This window comes from Acinonyx jubatus, chromosome B2 (genome assembly GCF_027475565.1).
Source record: "Acinonyx jubatus isolate Ajub_Pintada_27869175 chromosome B2, VMU_Ajub_asm_v1.0, whole genome shotgun sequence".
NCBI lineage: Eukaryota > Metazoa > Chordata > Mammalia > Carnivora > Felidae > Acinonyx > Acinonyx jubatus.
In genome coordinates, this window is record NC_069385.1 from 117,834,339 (window position 1) to 117,856,482 (window position 22,144).

Sequence of the window (22,144 nt, forward strand, 5' to 3'; positions counted from 1 at the left end):
AATGAGAAGGAAACCAGGCCATGTGTGCATATCTTCAAAGCTAGAAAATAACCACATCTTCTGAACACATTACATTCCAGGTGCTGAACCAAGCAATTTTCACTTATTATTTCATTTAATCCTCATAAAAGCCCAAGGAGATAGGTATTACAATCTTGTTTTATCGGTGAAATTCTCTTAGGTTGAGTAACTCGCCCAAAGTCACAGCTGAACCCTGTTCTAGCTGACTCAAGAGGATGGGCTTAATCACTGCCGGTAGCTTTCGAACTTTTTCCACCAAGACCCACAGATCTTAACCCAGCATGCATACGTATAATATATAACTGAAAGAAAAATTTCATAAAACAGCATGTACCCTTACCACCTACAATGCTCTCTGATACTTTCTATTCATTCTATTTTATTTAAAAGGAAATGCTAGTCACGACTTGCTAAATGCATTTCCTAATTCATTAATGGGAGAGGACCCCAATCCCCCCACACAGTTGGAGGAACACTGTTACCGCCTCCTGGCAGTGGGAGGGGGTACATTGGACCCAGAAGATGGCTTTACCGGCCCCCCTGAGTTGCTGGGCTGAAGGGTAAACAGTGCAGACTGTAAAATCCTCTCGAATCTTCTGGGCCTGATGATCAGCACAGTGCAAGAATGCGCCTCATGGACCTTTCAGGAAATGCCCCCGGGGGACACTCAGTGAATTATGAACAAATAATTAGTAAGCGATTACAAAGGGTGCATTCGTGAAGAATAATTCTTGCCAGATTGACCTGTGTCCTGTCTGATGCATTTCACTAGTACGGCAGACACCATGCCCGTGAATTTCAGCAAAGCATTTGATCTCCTAATAGCCCCAAGGATAACTTGGAAGATTGAGGATGGTGTGTGGTTAAGTAAACTTATTCCTGGTTGACTGCCTATCCCGAACAGGGCTCAAAAGAGACGATCTGTGAGGGAGTTCTTTGTAAAAACAAAAGAACAAGGGGAAGTTGTAATTTGTATATGTTAATTGCCTCTGCCTCCTCCACTAGGGTGTGAGCCCTGTGAGGGTGGAGGACTTGTTTCCTCCGCCATCTTGCATCCCCAGCACTCAGCCCAGGCTCAGACATTTAGATGCTCCTCAAGAACTCTCAGGGGATGTTATCATTAATTAGTCAATATCTGCCTGAGAGAGGACTCTGGGGACACGGTCCAGGGTCCTGGCCTTAGTCCTCTTGTGCTCCATATTCTCTCCAGTTACTTGGACAGAGAAACAGATGACATATTTACCAAAGTTTCAGGTGGCAAAAAACTGGGACAGCCAAAGCACTGGATGAATCGGGGTCCAAAAATAACTTAGCAGCCGGGAACGGTGGGCCGAATCAAGATGAAAAATAATAGAGATCTGTGTTCTGCCTGTAGGTCTAAGACTTAACTTCCCTAGCGCAGGATGAGGGGATATACGGTTTAACAGCAACATACGTCAGGGACTTGTGGTTTATATTGGAAACTAACAAATGAAGCAGCGATGTGGCAAGGTCACCAGCCAACACTGCAGACTTAGCCTGTGAAAATACAAGCTTAGTGAACAAATAGCAGAAGGTCAGGGCCCCTCTACTTCGTGCAGGTCAAATGACACTGGAAGGGCTGGCTTTGAACAGCAGTTATTAAGGATGATACTGACACATTGCAAACCTTCTAGAGGAGAATATGTTGAATTTGCCCACATCAAAATCAAGGATTTCTGTTCAGTAAAACACCAGAAAGGCACTCAATGGCTGGATAACAGACTAGGAAAAGATGTATACAATTAACACAGAATTAACATCCAGGGTATTTAAGGAACACCTTCACATCAACAAGAGAAAAGCAGGAAACTAGGAGAAAAGAGGGCCCAGGGGATGAGCAGGCATTTTGCAGAAGAGGAAATTGGAATTGCCACCGGTGTAAGAAGAGAGGCTGGGATCCGCCACTAATCAAAGGAACTCAAATTAAAACAACAGGACTCTCCTGTAATAGGATAACTCTCCCCAGCAACCCTCCTGCTGAAACAGCTAAATAAGCTGGATAAAATGTTGAAAATAACCTCTGTAAAGAGCTGACAAGGTGGGATGAGGTAGGACAGCATCCTAAGGCACGGGGATCAAGGAGTGAGGAGCCCAGAGGCTGGTCCCTTCCTGAGGATTGCACTGAAGCGGAGGGTTGAACTTTCCTACTGATGGCCTCTTGAGATGAATATGTCCCCAGGCCTGCTCCGGGTGGAAAGTCTAACAGGAGACCCCATTCCCCGCAATATGCCCGGTTAAGGGTAAACTAGAAGTGGACCAATCTGCCAGAATCACAGCCTGGTTCTGTTTGCCTGGGCTACGGCAGGGCATCCCAAGCCTCAACTTTGAATAGCTCAGCACTGGCAATGCCCCCAGGCTCTTGAAAGCAGCAAACACAAATTCTCTGTGGAGAAAGCTACCTTCATCCCAAATTATTCCTACAAATAATCTTTGAAATATAACAACCAGCATATAATCAAAGATAACTTGGGAAACAAGGAAATCAGGCTCCAGTCCAGTGCCCTGGAAGCCCAATTTCTGTGGCTGCTAGACTCCAAACCTGACACCTGGGAGCTGGGGTGCCACTGACTAAGCGTGTGGCCATCAGCACCCATGTGCCCTGGTGGCCAGGGATTGTGTGAGTGGGTGACCGTGTGTGTGCCACCAGCATGGTTTTTTTAGAGCAGAAGTTTGTTTGTTTGTTTGTTTGTTTGTTTGAAGTTAGTTTATTTTTGGAGAGAGGGGAGAGGAGGAGCAGAGAGAGAGAGGGAGAGAGAATCCCCAGCAGGCTCCACTGCACTGTCAGTGAGGAGCCTGGGGCAGGGCTCAAACTCACAAATGGTGAGGCAAAGTGGGATGCTTAAACGACTGAGCCACCCAGGCATCCCTAAGGGGCCCTAAATAGGAAGGCAAAGTGATTTTTCATGTTGAGGTGATTACAATTTTAACTATTTTATTTGTATTGCTGTCATAGTGTTAAAAAAAATCACTTAATTTGTTAAAGTCTAATGCATAGAAGAAGTAATCCAGATTATTAGGAAAATAAAATCTAAAATACTTTTATAATGTCAGTATATTTTTTGGTAATGGTGGTCTCTTCACAGAATCTGACAAAAATAAACTCTCGGTCAAAATGCAAAACTGACCAATTAGCTGGAGAGGGTTCATCTCCCAATGACTCCAGTTATTTAAGTCCTCTATTTTTGTTAAATTTATCAACAAAATCATCTTTCCATATTTCTTTAGATACATTTGTGAAGTTAATGATTGATTTTAATTAATCATTTAATGGGATTAACATTTTTTAAAGTCCCCATAGTCAAATGTAGCCTACAGCCAAACCTGAAGCGTAAAGATCGTGTATAAAATTTATATCAATTGGGAATGCCAGCTGGTGCAGCCACTCTGGAAAACAGTATGGAGGTTCCTCAAAAACTAAAAATAGAGCTACCCTATGACCCAGCAACTGCACTACTAGGCATTTATCCAAGGGATACAGGTGTGCTGTTTCAAAGGGGGCACATGCACCCCCATGTTTATAGCAGCACTATCAACAATAGCCAAAGTATGGAAAGAGCCCAAATGTCCATCGGTGGATGAATGGATAAAGAAAATGTGGTATACACACACACACACACACACACACACACACACACACACACAATGGAGTATTACTCAGCAATCAGAAAGAATGAAATCTTGCCATTTGCAACTACGTGGATGGAACTGGAGGGTATTATGCTAAGTGAAATTAGAGAAAGACAAAAATCATATGACTTCACTCATATGAGGACTTTAAGAGACAAAACAGATAAACATCAGGGAAGGGGACAAAACAGAAGAGACTCATAAATATGGAGAACAAACTGAGGGTTACAGGAGGGGTTGTAGGAGGGGGGATGGGCTAAATGGGTAAGAGGCATTAAGGAATCTACTCCTGAAATCATTGTTGCACTATATACTAACTAATTTGGATGTAAATTAAAAAAAAAATCTCTTTCAAGAAACATAAATAAGATGATACAAAGTTAGAAGGAAAAAAAAATTTATATCATTGGGTGCCTGGGTGGCTCAGTTGGTTAAGTGTCTGCGTCTTGATTTTTACTTAGGTTATGATCTCACAGTTCTCGAGATTGAGCCCCTGGTTGGGCTCTGCACTGACAGTGAGGAGCCTGCTTGGGATTTTCTCTTTCCGTCTCTCTCTGCCCTTCCCCGCTCAAAATAAATAAATAAACACTTAAATTTTATATCAAATGACAGGCACACGCACACAAAATGACAAACACTATTTGCTGAAAGTTGATTAAATCAAGAAACCTAGACCAGCATTTTAAATAAGTGGTCAATCTACCTCATTAAAATCAGATCCCCTAACTCCAAATGACTAGGTACAACTTATGCTGATAATATTTAAGATAGATGGCAATTCTCGAACACTCCAGCTGGTCCCTAGATGATGATCCTGGGAAGAGCTGGACTGGCGAGGGGTCTCCTGAAACCCATGTTGTGAGCAGGCTCGTTGCAGCTTGGGCCTGGGTAATGAAGGATTGACGACTGAAATGTGTTGCCACCAACTGGCTTTAATGTGTCCTGGTTTACTGATGCAAAATTGTTTATGTTGAAGTTACATTTGCAAACTCCTTATTAAGAGATTAAATTTACACTGGTTTGCTTTGTTGTATTTGGAATGCTCAGATACATTTTTATTATCTTCTGGGAGCTCCAGGGGTTTCTCACAAGTAAGCTTCTTGTTAATTGCCTTTTTTGTGCATAAACAAAATCCCAAATTGGAAAAATGAAAGAAAATGAAGAACTAAAATTTCTTTACTTAAAATGCAATTTTAAAAAAATGCAATTCTTTTGTAATTTTATGCATTCTTTCTCCTTTTTCATGAATTATTTAACACGTTTTTATGATCCGTGGGGTTAACTGGCCTGAATTAAAATTGGAACGGGGAAAAAATATGTCGTCCAAATGATGGTGTATTTTTCCAGTAATAGTTCTGAAGAACAATGGGGTGAATTTGAACAAGCATGAACTTTACAATCATTCAGACCTGGGTTTTAACTGGGGTTCCCCAATTAGCTCTAAATTGATGCCTTTGTTGCAGTTTCTATTCTGTCCGATGGGAATATCACCACCCTTGCCGTTGTTATGAAGGTTAAAGATATGAGTAAAGTGTCTGGCACATGAGAAAAAGTGTTTAATATTATTCCCTGGTATGATTATTTTATAAGTTTATTTTTTAAATGTTTATTTATTTATTTGAGAGAGAGAGAGAGAATATGCACATGCGCACGAGTGGGGCAGGGGTAGAGAGAGGGAGAGAGAGAATCCGTGAGGTCATGACCTGAGCTGAAATCAAGAGTAGGATGCTCAACCGACTAAGCCACCCAGGTGCCCCTCCCCAGTGTGATTCCTGCCAGGATTTAATGATTTAAGCATGTCAGTCTTGTGGGGGTTTTGTGTTGTTTGTTTGCTTTTACACTTAGTCTGACCTCGTGGACTGTTCTTGTCCTTCTGTATATTCTTTACAATATGATTTTATTTTCACCTGAACTTGAGACATACCTTCTTCATGTAAGTTCATTGATCTGATCTTCACAATAGCCTGTGAAGGTCTCTTTCAAGGCCATGAACATGAGCTCACAATCCAAAATGGGGAAATCCACAAGGAAGTAATCCACCATGAATGAGAATTTGCCTACGTAACAAAGAGCAAGTTTAGACCCAGACAATGGAATAACAAGATTCAAGCTATAAGTATGTTAAAAATAACTGAAGTCAGGGGCACTTGGGTAGCTCAGTTGATTAAGTGTCTGACTTAGACTCAGGTCAAGATCTCACTGCTTGTGAGTTCAAGCCCCGCGTCGGGGTCTGGGCTGACAGCTCAGAGCCTGGAGCCTGCTTTGGATTCTGTGTCTCCTTTTCTCTCTGCCCCTCCCCCACTCGCACTCTGTCTCTCTCTCTCTCTCTCCCTGTCTCAAAAAGAAATAAACACTAAAAAATTATATTTTTTAAAAAATTAAAAAATAAATTAAAAAATAAAAATAATTGAAGTCATAAGACAAAGAATCAAAAGCATGTGAAAGAACAGAATGCTATAAAAAAGGTTAGGTATCAATAATTACAAATGATTATTATAGGGACGCCTGGGTGGCTCAGTCCAGTTAAGCATCCAACTCTTGATTTCGGCCCAGGTCATGATCTCATGGTTTGTGAGTCTGAGCCATTGGACTCTGCCCCGACAGCTCAGAGCCTGCTTGAGATTCTCTCTCCCTTTCTCTCCCCTTCTCTCTGCTCCTCCACCACTCGTGAGCATGCTCACTCTCTAAAGGAAGAAAGAAAGAAATATTAATTTTAAAATGATTATTATGAACTCAGTGGATGGATTAAAAGTAGCTGAGGTTAGAGTCAGGCACTGGGAGATAAATCTGGCAAAATTATATAAAATGTAGCACAGAAAAAGAGGTCCCTGGCTGGTTCAATCCATAGAGAGTGTGACTCTTGAGTCATGAGTTCGAGCCCCAAGTTGGGTGTTGAGCTTACTTTAAAAATAAATAAATTAATAAATAAATTAATTAATTAATTAAATGGCTAAAATCATGAATTAAAAAATAAATAAAATGTAGCACAGAAATGGGGCACCTGTCTGGTTTAGTTGATGGAACATGAGACTTTTGATCTTGGGGTTGTAGTTTTGATCCCCACATTAGCTGTAGAGATTACTTTTAAAAAATCTTAAGAAAATGTAGCACAGAAAAATAAAGAGATGAAAAGTATAAAAGAGGAAAAGGCATGGTGGGTAGAGAGTGAGGTGTCTGTAAAAAATCAGAGCATCAGAGCATAGAGAGAATGAGGAGGAATGGAGAAATGCTCATTTATTTACAAATTCATTCAACAACTATTTATAAGCACCTAAAGTGTGCCAGGCACTATTTTAGGCTCTTTCAACAACAAATAAGGAGATGATGAGAAGAGATCGTGGTTGATCATCTTCCAGAGCTGATTTTGGACAAGAACTGTCAGTCTCAGGAAGTCAATCCCAAGATACACTAAATCTTCATCCAAATAAATCAGAGAAAAACTGAAGAACTCAAAGATGGGAGGGGAGTGAGGGTGGGAGGACATGTTAAAAGAAACCAGAAAGCGGGGAGCCTGGATGGCGCAGTCGGCTAAGCGTCCGACTTCAGCCAGGTCACGATCTCGCGGTCCGTGAGTTCGAGCCCCGCGTTAGGCTCTGGGCTGATGGCTCGGAGCCTGGGGTCTGTTTCCGATTCTGTGTCTCCCTCTCTCTCTGCCCCTCCCCCGTTCATGCTCTGTCTCTCTCTGTCCCAAAAATAAATAAACGTTGAAAAAAAAATTAAAAAAAAAAAGAAACCAGAAAGAAAACACATGTTTTCCACAAAGCAACGATGCCTAGACAAATAGCAAATTTCCCAACAGCAACTACAGAAACTAGAAGGCAGAGGAATGTTGTCTTCATTGTTCTTAGGGTAAATACCTGGAAACTTGGACTGTCACACCCAGCTAGTTCATCATGTGAGAATAAAGGTGAATTGAACAAAGCACCAGTACACAGCTCCTGTTTAGATTGACCTAAATCCTTTCGAACTTTTTAGACAATTAAAGAAATACGGATATAGATAGGATTAGACTGTATGAAGAATTACTATGTTGTTAGTGAAAAATGATACTGTGGTTAAGTAGGAATCGTCCTTATTTTCATAAGATGAATACTCAAGAATTTAGGGGTGAAATTTCATAATGTGTGTAATAACTTTTCAAAAACCACAATGAGCTTGTATTTCATCTGATCATATTGGCAAAAGTAAAAAGAAAAATCTGACAATACCAAGTATACCAAGTGCTGGGGGAAGGAAAGGTCTATATACTGCTCGTAGAGGCATAAATTGGCTAAGTGGAGAGTGATTTGGTATCGGGTGGTAAAGTGCAATATGCAATTTCCTCCTACCCATCGATGCTGCTGTTGGAGGATGTAGCCAAGATGATGTGGCAGGCAGCTGACCCTTGAGCTGGACCCAGCAATTCAAGGCTCCTTACCCACTCCCCTCTGCTTGGAATGTATGCATCGTGGGAGCCTTTTTCAAACACAAAGCCTTGAGAGATCATGTGTTATTGAGACCATCTGGATGGGATATGTGACTGAACCAGGTTAAGGCCTCTATATCAACTTTATTGGGGTGGGGGGACTAACTTAATTTTTTTTAATGTTTATTTATTTATTTATTTTGAGAGAGACAGAGCACCAGCAGGGGAGGGGCAGAGAGAGAGGGAGACAGATAATCCCAAGCAGGTTCCACACTGTCAGTGCAAAGCCCAGTTCAGGGCTCCAACTCATGAACTGTGAGATCATGACCTGAGCCGAAATCAAGAGTTGGAAACTTAACCGACTGAACCACCCAGGTGTTCCTATAAACTTTTAAGACTTGTTGGGCTGGTGCCAGAAATCTACTTGCTTGCCAAGACTAGCCTTGTAAGTAAATTCCCTTGCTTATTAAAACTGACACCTACCAATCTGGGGTGGCCTGCCTCTTTCTTGGGTCTCTCCCCGCCCTCTGTGTATGGGGGCCAGTTTCAGATTACACTGGGAAAGTTCCTGAGATTGTGAACCAATAGCGACTTTTTAAGTTTATATCCTAGAAAATTTACAGAGATATATGTTAGATGTACAGAGATATATGTACAGAGATATATGTTAGATGGTCCCACTGCACTGTGTGCTGATTATCCATCAAATGTATATGTCCCTCCATCCTCAGGGTGCAGTTTTCAACACTTCTCAGCCTCTTGTTTATCATTTTGTGATTGGAATCTATCACACATAAGTCCTATCTAGAAAAAGTCCAAAACAAACCATTAATGAGGGATACAGTCCTAGCGTAGAACTTTGTACAAGAATGCTTATCATATAGCAGGTGGACCCATAATATGGTAATGTATTCTGATGGGAATAGTGCATGACTTGTGATATGAGCTAGCTCAGAATGCTTGATTTAAATCTAATCAAGCCCTGGGATTCTAACCTACAGTTAAAAGGAAATATAGAGGAAAGAGAAACAGGCTAAACACCACAAGGAAGCAATCAGACCCAGAAGGTAGGATATTTCATAGGACAACCGGACCTGTCTGTTCAGGAAATCAGTGTCACAAAAAAAGGAACTGACATTAAAAGAGGCTTAAGGGGCATAATAAATAAACTGACACAGTGTCTGGTTCTAGATTGGATCTGATTTGGAAAACCACACATGATTGGGATAATGGGGGAAATCAGATTATGGAATGGACATTCCTTGATATTAAGGAATTACTGTTTCTGGTGTTAGATGTGTTTGTGTTCATTTGGCCTGTGTGAGCAAAGGTTCTTTTTAAAATGTAGACACAAATATTTATGATTGAGATATCAAGACATCTAAAATTCTGGATTTTTAAAATATGAAGTAAGTTTGTTTTTGTTGTTGTTTTAATGAGGGTGAAATAGAGTAATTTTCATTCAAAGAAAAACTCAGAGTGAAAGATTCCTAAGGGATGTATTTCAGGATGAAGGAAATGGGACACTGAGATACAACAGAGAAAAGTGTACAGCTGAAGACTTGAGTACATTTCAACAGGTGTGGACTTTGTAAAGCAATAATAATAGCATAAATATGGGATATATAAAATAAGATACAGCTGAATGCTGGACACTGTAACACACCAGATGGAAGGGAAGTGTCGGTGTAGCAGCTGTCAGAGGCCCTTTATTGTTCTGAAAGGAGGTACGGAAATTAAGCAACTTTGAACTGTCAGGTATGCATGTTAAAATATTAAAGATGGGGCACCTGGGTGGCTCAGTTGGTTAAGCATTCGATTTTGGCTCAGGTCATGATCTTGTGGTTCATGGGTTCACGGGTTCACGTCCTGTGTTGGGCTCTCTGCTGTCAGCATGAAGTCTGCTTCAGATCCTCTGTCTCCCTCTCTCTCTGCCCCTCCCCCATGTTCTCTCTGTCTCTCAAAAATAAATAAACATAAAAAATATTAGAGACTTTATTTTTTAAAGTGATCTCTACACCCAACGTGGGGCTCAAACTTACAAGAATCACATGCTCTACCAGCTAAGCCAGCCAGGTGCCCCAAAATATTAGATATTTACTAAAAGAATAAAAGTAGGATTATAACTTCCAAACCACTAGAGAGGAAATAAAGGAAAAAAGAAAACACAATCATTCCAAATCCAAGAAGGAAAGCAGAAATGCAGGCAGCCTAGGAAAATCACAAAACACAAGATAATAGTAGTAAGTCCAAATGTATCACTAATCAAAATAGATACAATTTTCCCATCTTTCCAAGGATTGGTGGTTTGGAAGATTTTAAAATATCAAGCTATATACTATTTACTAGAGCAGATATAAAAGAAAGAGGCACAGAAAAGTTTAAAATAAATGGATATAAAAAGACATACCAGACAAGGGATGCCTGGCTGGCTCAGTTGGTAGAGCATGGGACTCTTGATCTCGAGGTCATAAGTTCAAGCTCCACGTTGGGCATGGAACCTACTTAAAAAAAAAAAAAAAATATATATATATATATATATATATATATATATATATATATATATATATATCAGACAAAAACTAACCAAAAGAAAGCATTATTAGAAATGAAGCAGGGGCGGGGGAGTGCCTAGGTGGCTCAGTCGGTTGAGTGTCCAACTCTTGATTTTGGCTCAGGTCATGATCTCATGGTTCATGATTTCAAACCCCACATCGGGCTTGGGATTCTGTCTTCTGCTCTCTCTGCTCCTCTCTCTCTGGCTCTCTATCTCTCTCTTTCTCAAAAATAAATAAATAAAAACATTTTAAAAAGCAAAGAAAGAAATGAAGAGGGGGGTGTCTGGTGGCTCACTCGGTTAGGCATCTAACCCTTGAGTTCAGCTCCGGTCATGATCTCATAGTGAGATTAAGCCCTGAGTCTATTTGGGATTCTCTCTCTTTCCCTCTCTCTCTGCCCCTCTCCTGCTCATGTGTGTGCACACTCTCTTTCTCTCTCAAAATAAATAAATAAACTAAAAAAAAAAAAAGGAAATGAAGAGGATCACTATCAACAAAACAAAAAGGCAACCTATTGAATGGGAGAAGACATTTGCAAATCATATACCCCATAAGGGGAAAGAGTATTGAGGTTCTTCAAAAAATTAAAAATAAACAATTCTTAAAATAAAAATTTTTAATGTTTATTATTTATTTTTCTAAAGAGACAGAGCACGAGTGGGGGAGGGGCAGAGAGAGGGAGACACAGAATCCGAAACAGGCTTCAGGCTCTGAGCTATCAGCACAGAACTCGATGCGGAGCTCGAACCCACGAACCCACAAGATCATGACCTGAGTGGAAGCTGGATGCTTAACCGACTGAGCCACCCAGGTGCCCCTTTTTAATGTTTATTTTTGAGAGAGAGAGAGAAGGAGAGAGAGAATCCAAAGCAGGCTCCAGGCTCTGAGCTGTCAGCACAGAGCCCCACTCTGGGCTCAAACTCACCAGCTGTGAGATCATGACCTGAGGCAAAACCGACAGTCAGATGCTTAACCGATTGAGCCACCCAGGAGATCTAACTTAAAAAAAAAATTCTTAAAACAGATAAAAGCAAAACGGGGCACCTGGTGGCTCAGTCAGTTGAACATCTGACTGTTGGTTTCAGCTCAGGTCATGATCTCACAGTTTGTGGGTTGGAGCCCCATGTCTGGCTCTGCACTGCCAGCGTAGAGCCTGCTTGGGATTCTCTCTCAATCTCTCTCTCTCTCTCTCTCTCTCTCTCTCTCTCTCTCTCTCTCCCTCTCTCTTTCTCTCTCTGCTTGTGCTATCTCTGTCTCTCTCAAAATGAATAAATAAAACTTTTTAAAAATTCTTAAAAAAATAAAAAATAGAACTACCTTATGACTAATTCTACCGTATATTTACTCAAAGAAAATGAAAACACTAAATTGAAAAGATATATAGACCCCTATGTTTATTGCATCATTATTTATAATAGCCAAGATATGAAAGCAACCCAAGTGTCCATCAATAGATGAATAAATAAAGAAGTGGTACATATATGCAGTGGAATATTACTGAGCCATAAAAAAGAATGGCATCTTGCCATTTGCAACAACATGGATGGACCTAGAGGGTATTATTCTAAGTGAAATAAGTCAGAGAAAGACAAATACCATATGATTTTGCTTATATGTGGAATCTAAAAAACAAAACAAATGAATAAACAAAAAGCTGAAACAGACCCATAAACACAGAGAACAAACAGACGGTTGCCAGAGGGGAAGCGGGGTGGGGGGGCTGGGGGGGGGAGGGCTGGGCAAAGTGGGTAAAGAGAAATGGGAGAAACAGGCTTTTTGTATGGAATGAATAAGTCGCAGGAATAAAAGGCATAACACAAGGAAGATAGTCAGTGGTATTGTAATAGTGTTGTATGGTGACAGATGGTAGCTACCCTTGTAGTGAGCATAGCATAACATATAAATTTGTCAAAATCACTGCTCTACACTTGAAACTAATGTAACATTGTGTGTCAACTGTATCTCAATGAAAATAGAATAGAATAGAATGGAATAGAATAGAATAGAATAAGATAAAATAAATAAAATAAAATAAAATAAAATACCTAGTTATCTTAAAAAGAAATGAAGGGGATCTCTATATAATCATAGACGATATATTCACAAGGAAGAAGTTAAAATTCTTAATTATATGCACAAAGGAAAATAGTCTATAAATGTAAGAGCAAAAGCTAACAGATTTATAAGGAGATATTTATAATTGCCAATGATTTTAACATCTCAGAAGTTTCTAGATTAAGTAGGCAAAGTAAGAACTATATTAGCACACCATAGGTATGCAATCTTGCATATGATTATCCTGTCAAGTACATATGAGACACTTGCAAAAATGGCAAAAAAAAAAGGGGGGGTTAAAATTTTAATTTAAATTCTAGTTAGTTAACATACAATGCAACGTTGGTTTCAGGAGTAGAATTCAATGATTCATCAGTTACATACAACACCTAGTGCTCATCATAACAAGTGCAAAAATGGCAAAAATTGACTGTGTACCAGGACACAAAGTAAGTCTTAGCAAATTGCAAAGGTTATTATCATATAAGACAATATGCTTAGACCACATGCAATCAAGTTAGAAATCAATTTTTTTTTAATTTTTTTAACGTTTATTTATTTTTGAGACAGAGAGAGACAGAGCATGAACAGGGGAGGGTCAGAGAGAGGGAGACACAGAATCAGAAACAGGCTCCAGGCTCTGAGCTGTCAGCACAGAGCCCGACTCGGGGCTCGAACTCACAGACCTCGAAATCATGACCTGAGCCGAAGTCAGCCGCTTAACCGGCTGAGCCACCCAGGCGCCCCAGAAATCAATTTTTTAAGAAGACTTTTAAGGCTCCCTGTTTTTACACATTGAAAACACACACACAACTTCTGGATGAGTCATAGGTCCAGTAAAAGATCCCACGGTAAAGGGACTACAGCTTGCATCTGGACAGTGACTGCAGTCGAAATTGCACCAGGTTACGCTGATAGTAGTCCACAGTCATTTTTCTAAGATTACACTTGACTTCTGCACAGGCCAAACTGGTGAATTAAATGGGAAGGGTTAGGAGTCCCTCGCCCTGCTTCTTTCAAGTCTTTGATGAGAATGTTAATGTCTGTATTTCCCTCAGAGATGCAGTGTTACTTCTGGTTTACTCTCTTGACAGGAGGTAGAGGTTCCAGAGGCTTCCACCTAGCCCTGCTACCATAAAGACCCCATACTGATTCCATAGGTGAGAGCCAATGTGGGGATTCTGCCAGTTGCCCAATACATCTATTCCATTTATACCATTCATACTCTCAGGAACCAGGGAAATAGCCACAGGATGAGTGCATGGGCCAACTGGGCCTGTTGTGAGTCACACTTGAGTTGAGAGTCTTTGTATCATGTGTCCACCATATACCCTTACTTTGAATGGTAGGCCACATTTTTGAGTTGGTGGCATTTTTTTTAAAGGGAAAAAATATTAATGTTTATTTATTTTGAGAGAGAGCATGAGCAGGGGAATGGCAGAGAGAGAGGGAGAGAGAGAATCCCAAACAGGCTCTACGCTGTTGGTGCAGAGCCCAACATGGGGCTTGAACTCCCACATGATGAGATTATGACCTGAGCCGAAATCAAGAGTTGGAAACTGAGCTACCCAGGCACCCCCACAGTGGCATTTTGAATCCTAAGGAATTGGCATCAATTCAGAGCCAGCATCTAGTAATCCCTGAAAGGTCTAGGTCTTTCCTTCTACCCGGTGGCACAGTTCCTCTAGTAAATAGTTGTGGGTTCCTTTGGGAATGCTTGCAGAAAGATTAAGGTGTTTGTGGAGCAAGGTCCTTGCTCAAGGGAACCTGGCTTTTTGAAAGGGCTTTGGGTCTGTGAACTGATTTCAGTCTGGAAACTGAGATTCTCTACCATGGTGACTCAAGTTAGGTGTTTGGCTACCAGACTAGAGTTTTTCCTGTTACATGGATCAAGTAATTCTAGTAGGCTGATTATCTATTTCATTCCCAAGGACACGATGATGATCAGTTACCACTAAAGATCTCTGCAGGCTAAGGCATTCTGATTACTGAAACATCCCTGATGCCCTCTATGGTGGAAGTGCCCACCTTGTGTTTGATGGTTAAGTGCTTCCACTTGGCCTCTGCTACAAAGGAATAGTATCATCATCTGATTTCTCACTGAAATCAGAAGTGCAGTTTAAGAGTGGCATCCCCTACAGTCATAAGTGGCCCACAAGGGAGAGAAACCACAGAACTCTTCCGGCATAGAGGTGCTCCCCTCACAAACACATTTCACAGTGCCTTAGTAAAGGGGGTATCTTCTTGGCCCTTCACACAGAATATAGTAAGGGGATAGGTCACACATGATGGATGCAATCCAACATTGCAATCTCCCTACGCATCTGGATTTCCTCCTCCACATCATGCCAGGAAAGCTCTGGCATCTTGACCCCATTAAATTAGACCTCATTAAACTGGAATATTGAGTACAAGTTTCAGTCAGCCAATCAAATAAGACGTTTAGAGCCACCTCTAGCTACACAAACTAACAGACTACATCTGGAATTCTGGTAAGCTTATTCACGTAAAAAACTTGATAGAGTGTTAAAAACATTTTTTTTTTTTTTTTGGATATGGTGTTCTATCTCGCCCTCCTTGACTTACCAACCTAAGAACCCATTCCCACACACGTTCCTCAGGTTAGTACCAATATATGTTAGAAAATTCCTGGGGCGCCTGGGTGCTCAGGTCATGATCTCGCAGTTTGTGGGTTCGAGCCCCGCGTCAGGCTCTGTGCTGACAGCTCAGAGCCTGGAGCTTGCTTCAGATTCTGTGTCTGCTCTCTCTCTCATGCTCTCTCTCTCTCTCTTTCTCTCTCTCAATAGTAAATAAATGTTAAAAAAAATTAAAATAAAAAAGAAAATTCCTGCAATTCTTTTGATGTCTATACTACTTTCTCCTGGGTTCCAATTTGTGTTCGAGTACCTCTGGAGTGTGCTAAGGTTTTACACTATTTATGGGCCTAGTGGCAAAGGCGGATGGCTGTGGTGGATCCTGAGGAGAAGGGGCATCCTCTTTCAAGGCATCTGCCTCAGGCAAGGTTATCACAAGTTTTTCAAGTAGGGGAAAACAATTATCTTCAGACACGAGAGGGCAAACTACTTGCACTGGCAAGGGGGCTCAGAATGACCTGGGAGTTCAAGATTATCAGTTTTATTTGGATGCCTCAATTCATTTGGGATGTCTCAATTTCAAGGTTCAGATCTCATTCTTTCCAGATCTCAGGGCCCTAACTTTCACATGAAGACCTTGGCAAGACTGTTAATTCAACAGTCATTATAATTCAGCAACCTACACAATTGAATTTTGATTTTGATTTTGATTGTTAGCTATATCAGCCCTGGAACTATAAGAAATAAGTTCTTTTAGGGTTATCCTGGAAGCTTTCTGGTTCTCATTCCATGACTTAACAGTCCTGAACTATTATTTTTTCTTTACACTCAGAACAACTTGTCTCACACCACAGTCCTTACAGTCATCATTATTATTATTATTTTTTTGATAGAGAGCATGCACATGAGTAAGCAAGGGAGGGGCAGAGTGAGGAGAGAGAGAGAGAGAGAGAAAATCTTAAGCAGGCTCCATGCTCAGTGTGGAGACTGATGCAGGGCTCTATCCCACAAACTGTGAGATTATGACCTGAGCCCAAATCAAGAGTTGGATGCTCAACTGACTGAGCCACCCAGATGCCCCTAAAGTCTTTTTTTTTTTTTTTTTTGGTGATAAAGGTGATTTTATTAAAGCACACAGGGTGACAGTGACAGACCCATGGGCAGAAAGAGCTGCCTCCCATTAGTCATTTTTTAATTTATTTTTTTATCATTTTATTTTAAGTTTATTTATTTATTTTTGAGAGGTGGGGGGGGGGGGGCGGGCAGAAAGAAAGGAAGGGAGAGAATCCCAAGCAGGCTTTACACTGTAAGTGAAGAGCCCAACACGGGGCTCGAACTCACAAACTGAAAGTTCATGGCCTGAGCTGAAACCAAGTCATTTTTACAAAGATCTTGTTTTTTTAAGTATACTCTACTCCCAATGCGGGGTTTGAACTCACAACCCTGAGATCAAACGTCACATGCTCCACGGAGCCAGCCAGGCGCCCCCTTATCATCACTGTTAATGGCTTAACGGCGAAAGGCCACAGCCACATGGGCTCCCGAGGCATGTGCTCAGTTGGCACTTCACAATCAACCACAGATGACAGTCCGATTAATTGTGGTGCCATTGCATGCTGTGGGCCACTAGCAGCCCATCTGTCATTGACAAAGAGGTCAGCACTGCTATCAAGCCAGAGCCTGTGACCCAACCAACGCCCAAATCCCACCTATATCGGCCTACTTCCTGGGACCATTCTTGGTACCAATTCTTCATTAATTTGTGCCCAGTCAAGAGACAGAAGCCACACAGTAATGTAAATAGGGTAGCTTACGATAAGGAATTATTAAACAATGGTAGGTTAGTAACCATAAAGAGGTGCAGAAGTGTCCTAGAGCCGAGGGAGAGTGCCCCAGCCTCTGGTTCAGACCTTACTGACCCACTGTGTGGCAGAGAAGCTTGCTGGGTTGCTCAGGCCAGAGCTAGTCAGCAATCACCAGACAAGCGGGAGACAACCCTCCAGGGTGTGAGCGAACGGAGGCTACTGGGCAGACATGTAGAGACAGTCGAGGCATGTGGAGTGTGTGGTGGTCACAAGAAGGTTGTGGGAAATAACCCTGGGGCGAAGTGAGCCGAGGCTGGTGGGCGGGCAGGCAGAGGGGGTCAGGGCACTGCCACGGGCCATGAGGCCTGGATATACTGTATCTGCCCCGGGAGGACAGCAGCAAACTAGTCCCTGGGCCCACTGGGACTTCGTGGTAGCTGAAGGGCTGCATTCTCTAGACTCATGGCTGGAGCGGAGCACTCCCAGATGGTCCCGCCCTCGGCCACCACAAACACACACGTCCACACATTGCTGCTAGGCCATGGAGCAGGGGCAACAAAGACAGAATGCAGCACGTTGGAACGAGGAAGAAAAACGCCCTCTTTCTTCTGTCCTCCTGTGCCCTCTACATCATGCTCACTGTACAGAAGAAATACTTAAGTCGTCCAGTCCATGACTGCCGAGCTAGGACTGAAGGATGAATTTGGACCTGAGAGTTCATACATTGAGAACTGGCATAATGCTGTTCATCACTTTGCTATAGCGCTTAAAAACAAGCAGGGCCAATGGGGAGCCTGGGGAGCTCAGTCGGTTGAGCGTCTGACTTCACCTCAGGTCATGATCTCCCGGTCCATGGGTTCAAGCCCAGCGTCGGGCTCTGCGCTGACAGCTCGGAGCCTGGAACCTTTTTTGGATTCTGCGTCTCCTTCTCTGTCCGACCCTCCCCCATTCATCCTCTGTCTCTGTCTCAAAAATAAATAAACGTTAAAAAAAAAAGTAAAAAAAAAAAAAAAAAAAAGTAGGGCCAGAAAAAAAAAAGGAACATCTTTACAACTCCTTTGCAAGGCTCCTGTAACATTTATTTATTTAAAACTATTCATTCATCTCCTACTATGTACTAGGCACTGCTTTAGATCCTAGCATCACATCATGAGCGAGATAGATCCATTGCCTGCTCTCACAAAGCCCACCTTGTAATGAGGGAAGACAGAAACTAAACAAACTTAAAAAGATGTCAACTGGCCACAAATGATATGCAAAATCAAGCAAGAAAGGACTGCCAAGTGAAGATACCCCTCTCTCAGCTGTGATGGCTTGGCTAGCAGGACGCTAACCTCCCCACCAAGAACAAGAAAGCCTAGATAAAAATCAAACGACACAAAACAAATTTTATTTGCAGGCATCAGATAGCTACCAAGACAGCCAGATTTTGAGGGACTGAGTTTCCAGAAAGAATGAAAAATAATTGAGGTAGGTCCAAATTCTACTCAACTGTTCACCCAGAAGTATCTGCTAGTTTGTAGTGGCACAGGGTGAGGGGTAAGAAGCTTGTCAGAAAATGGCCACTAAGAGGTCAAGAAACTCAGCACCTCCCTCAATGGTCTTGTGGGGCTGAGGGGGCTCCTGAGACAACCAGGACTTGAGGGGCCGAGAGCCTGGAAAGCGGAGTCCTAAAAAATGATAGGAGCCGAGAGGAAAGCATAAACTGAGAGAATGAGAATCTAACAGAGTTCTTGGCTGTCTCATGGTGCCAGGGACACAAAACACAGAGCTCAGGCTGATGAAGGAGGAGAGTTCCCTGTGAACCCCAGGCTGTCAGTTAAATAAGGTCTAAATCCTAGGAGTAATGGAAGACCAGAAATCAGAAATAGATAAAAGCCTTACAGAGCACACCAGACACAAATAAGCTCAATAAGCTCAATTCCTGATTGAATTAATCTGTCATACCTCTAACTTCCTGCCTAGAGAAGCTAAGTAAAATAAGTCTTCTCTGGAGAGAGGTCACCTCATCCAGAGTCTCAACAGTTGTTCATACAAAATGTTCAGCATTGAATAAAAAAAGCCCCAGGCAGGGGCACCTGGGTGGTTCAGTTGGTTAAGGGTCTGACTTTAGCTCAGGTCATGATCTCCCAGTTTGTGGGTTCGAGCCCCACTTCGGGTTCTGTGCTGACAGTGTGGAGCCTGCTTGGGATTCTCTCCCCATACCCTCTCTCTCAAAAATATTAATATTAATATACTCCTCCTTATCCAGTCTTATATCCCAATCCCCTTGGCCCAACACCTTCAAGATCCCCATACCCAGGCATATTTTCCCAGTTACTATTGGTACATAATATCCAGATCCATGAATAAGTTCTTTTCTTCTAAAGTGGAGTCAGGATTTCCCCAGTTGGGCCATGATGAAAAATAGTCCAAATTACTGGCCTAGAAACCATGGGAGGCTGGGGGCAAATCTTGAGGAGAGCAAGTATCATCTTACAAGGCATCTGCCTCCACAAGTTTCTGAACATGTGGAAGCTGTTATCCTCCAACAAAGGGGAAATGAGATATTTCATTAGGTCTAGCAAGTTTAGGAAAAATCAGGGTTCTCAAGCATGTCCACACACTATCCCCATCCCAGGTACCAGAGTGTCATTCTCTCCTCATCAGGGCACTGATTTTGATGTAGGAGCCTTAACAGGGCTGTGAATTAAGCCTTCTCTATAATTCTGCTACTCTCACAAACAAGTCCTGTGCTTGGCTTTCAGCTCAATCTTCCCTCTAGCTGCAGAAGATGCAAGTCTTTCGTAATACTGCTGCTGCAACATTCTGGCTCTCACAGCTTACCTGAATTTGTGGCCTGTCGTTTTCTCCATCCAGCATATCAAGGGCACTTATAAGAACCTAAAAAATGAGGGTATAAAAATTTGTTCAGTAAACATCATAGTCAATAGTGAAACATTGAAAGTTTTCCCCATGGGATCAGATTTGAGACAAGAATGTTCACTATCACTACATCAATGTAGCATTGTAGTAGAGGTCCTAGCCTTTAGAATAAGGCAAGAAAAAAATAATTAAAAGGACTTGAAAGAAAAAACAAACCTGTCATTATTCACAGATGAAATAGGAAATCCAAAGGAATCTATACAGAAACTATTAGAATTAGTAAATTTAGTATGATCCCTGAATAAATATTTAAAAATAAATTGCACTTTTATATACCAGTAACACCCAATAAGAAAATCACATTTTTTTAAACACTTATTTATATTTGAGGGAGAGAGAGAGAGAGAGAGAGAGAGAGACAGAGTGTGGGCAAGGGATTGGCAGAGAGAGAGAGGGAGATGCAGAATTTGAAGCAAGTTCCAGGCTCTAAGCTGTCAGCACAGAGCCCGACACAGGGGAGCCAGAGTTGGACACTTAACAAACTGAGCCACCCAGGCACCCTGAAAATGACATTTTTTTAAAAGAACATTTATAATTACATAAAATACCCAGAAAAATATCTAACAAAAGATGTACAAGATCTTTACAATTAAAACTTCAAAACATCACTGAGAATAACACAAGAAAGGAGGAGGGACCTCTGAGGGCCAGCTCTTCCCAGAACCACCAAAAAAACCTCCCCAAACTGGTCAGAATCAACATTATAAAATTCTGGAAGGTAGTGAAAGGCTTACAGCAACCAAGTGAATGCTTAACCAGGAGAAAGTCCACTGTAACAGGGCAAGGGAGCTTTGAGGTGTTTTAACTTAGTCTTGCCCACTCTCTCCCTGGTATGGTGGCAGTCTTGAAGACGGCAGATTGTTTCCCAGTGTACCTGGTTCCAGAGGGAACAGAATGGACTTTATTCCCAAGGAATTGTGTTTGTTTGTTTTGACCTGACAGGGGTTTCTCTGAAGGATTGATGTAAGAGCTTTACCTTTGTTGCCCTATCTCAGAACTCTATCAGGGCAGAGAAGGTATGCAGAGGACATTCTTTAAGAATACTGAAAGACAATGTGGTGCCTGGGTGGCCCAGTTGGTTAAGTGCCAACTTTGGCTCAGGTCATGATCTCACAGTTTGTGGGTTCGAGCCCCATGTTGGGCTCTGTGCTGACAGCTCAGAGTCTGGAGCCTGCTTTCAGATACTGTATCTCCCTCTCTCTCTGCCCCTCCTGCACTCATACTCTGTCTCTCAAAAATAAATAAATGTTTAAAAAAATACTGAAAGACAAATGAACAAGCTGCTCTCTCCTGGGGTTATATATTTATAGCTGTTGGAACAAACAATAGACACAACAAAAACCTGGGAGGAAAAGCTAGGGAGATTTTGGGGGGAGCAGGGGTCATGAAAAGCTCTCATGTATATTGGAGAACCTTAAAATACACACACGTGTATGTCTGGTGCAGAATGTATGCTCGGAGAAGAACTGAGAAGACCATAGGAACTCATTTCTGGTTGGTCCTTAGGCTGAGTGCCAGCAGGACGAGAAGGCTAAGAAAGCCTCATAAATGGTTAAGCACTGAAGGAGTTACTGCAACCCAGAGCCAATGTGGAAAGACCTAGAGAGTAATTTTTCTTTCCTTTTCTTTTTTCATAATATTCAAGATGTCCAGTTTTCAACAACAACAAAATATGAAGCATGCAAAGAAACGAGAAAGTATGGCCCATTCACAGAAGGAGGAAAGGTAGACATCAATAGAGATAGAAATGATAAAAAGGAACCAAATAGAAATTCTGGAGCTGAAATGTACAATAACTGAAATTTAAAAATCCACTAGTGGGTTTCAACAGGTGATTGGAGCAGACAGAGAAAATAATCAAGAATAGGTCAAATGATCCAGTCTGAGGGCAGAAAGAAAAAAATATGAAGAAAAATGAACAGAGCCTAAGACACTGTGAGACACCATCAAGCATACTAAGATATGCACAACGAGAGTCCCAAAAAGTAGGAAAGGGGCAGAAAGAATATTTGAAGAATTAATGTCTGACCCCCTCAAATTTGAAAAAAAGACATGACTCTGCATATCCAAGAAGCTCAACAAGCTTTAAGTAGGATAAACTCAAAGAGATCCACATTAAGACAAACAGTCAAA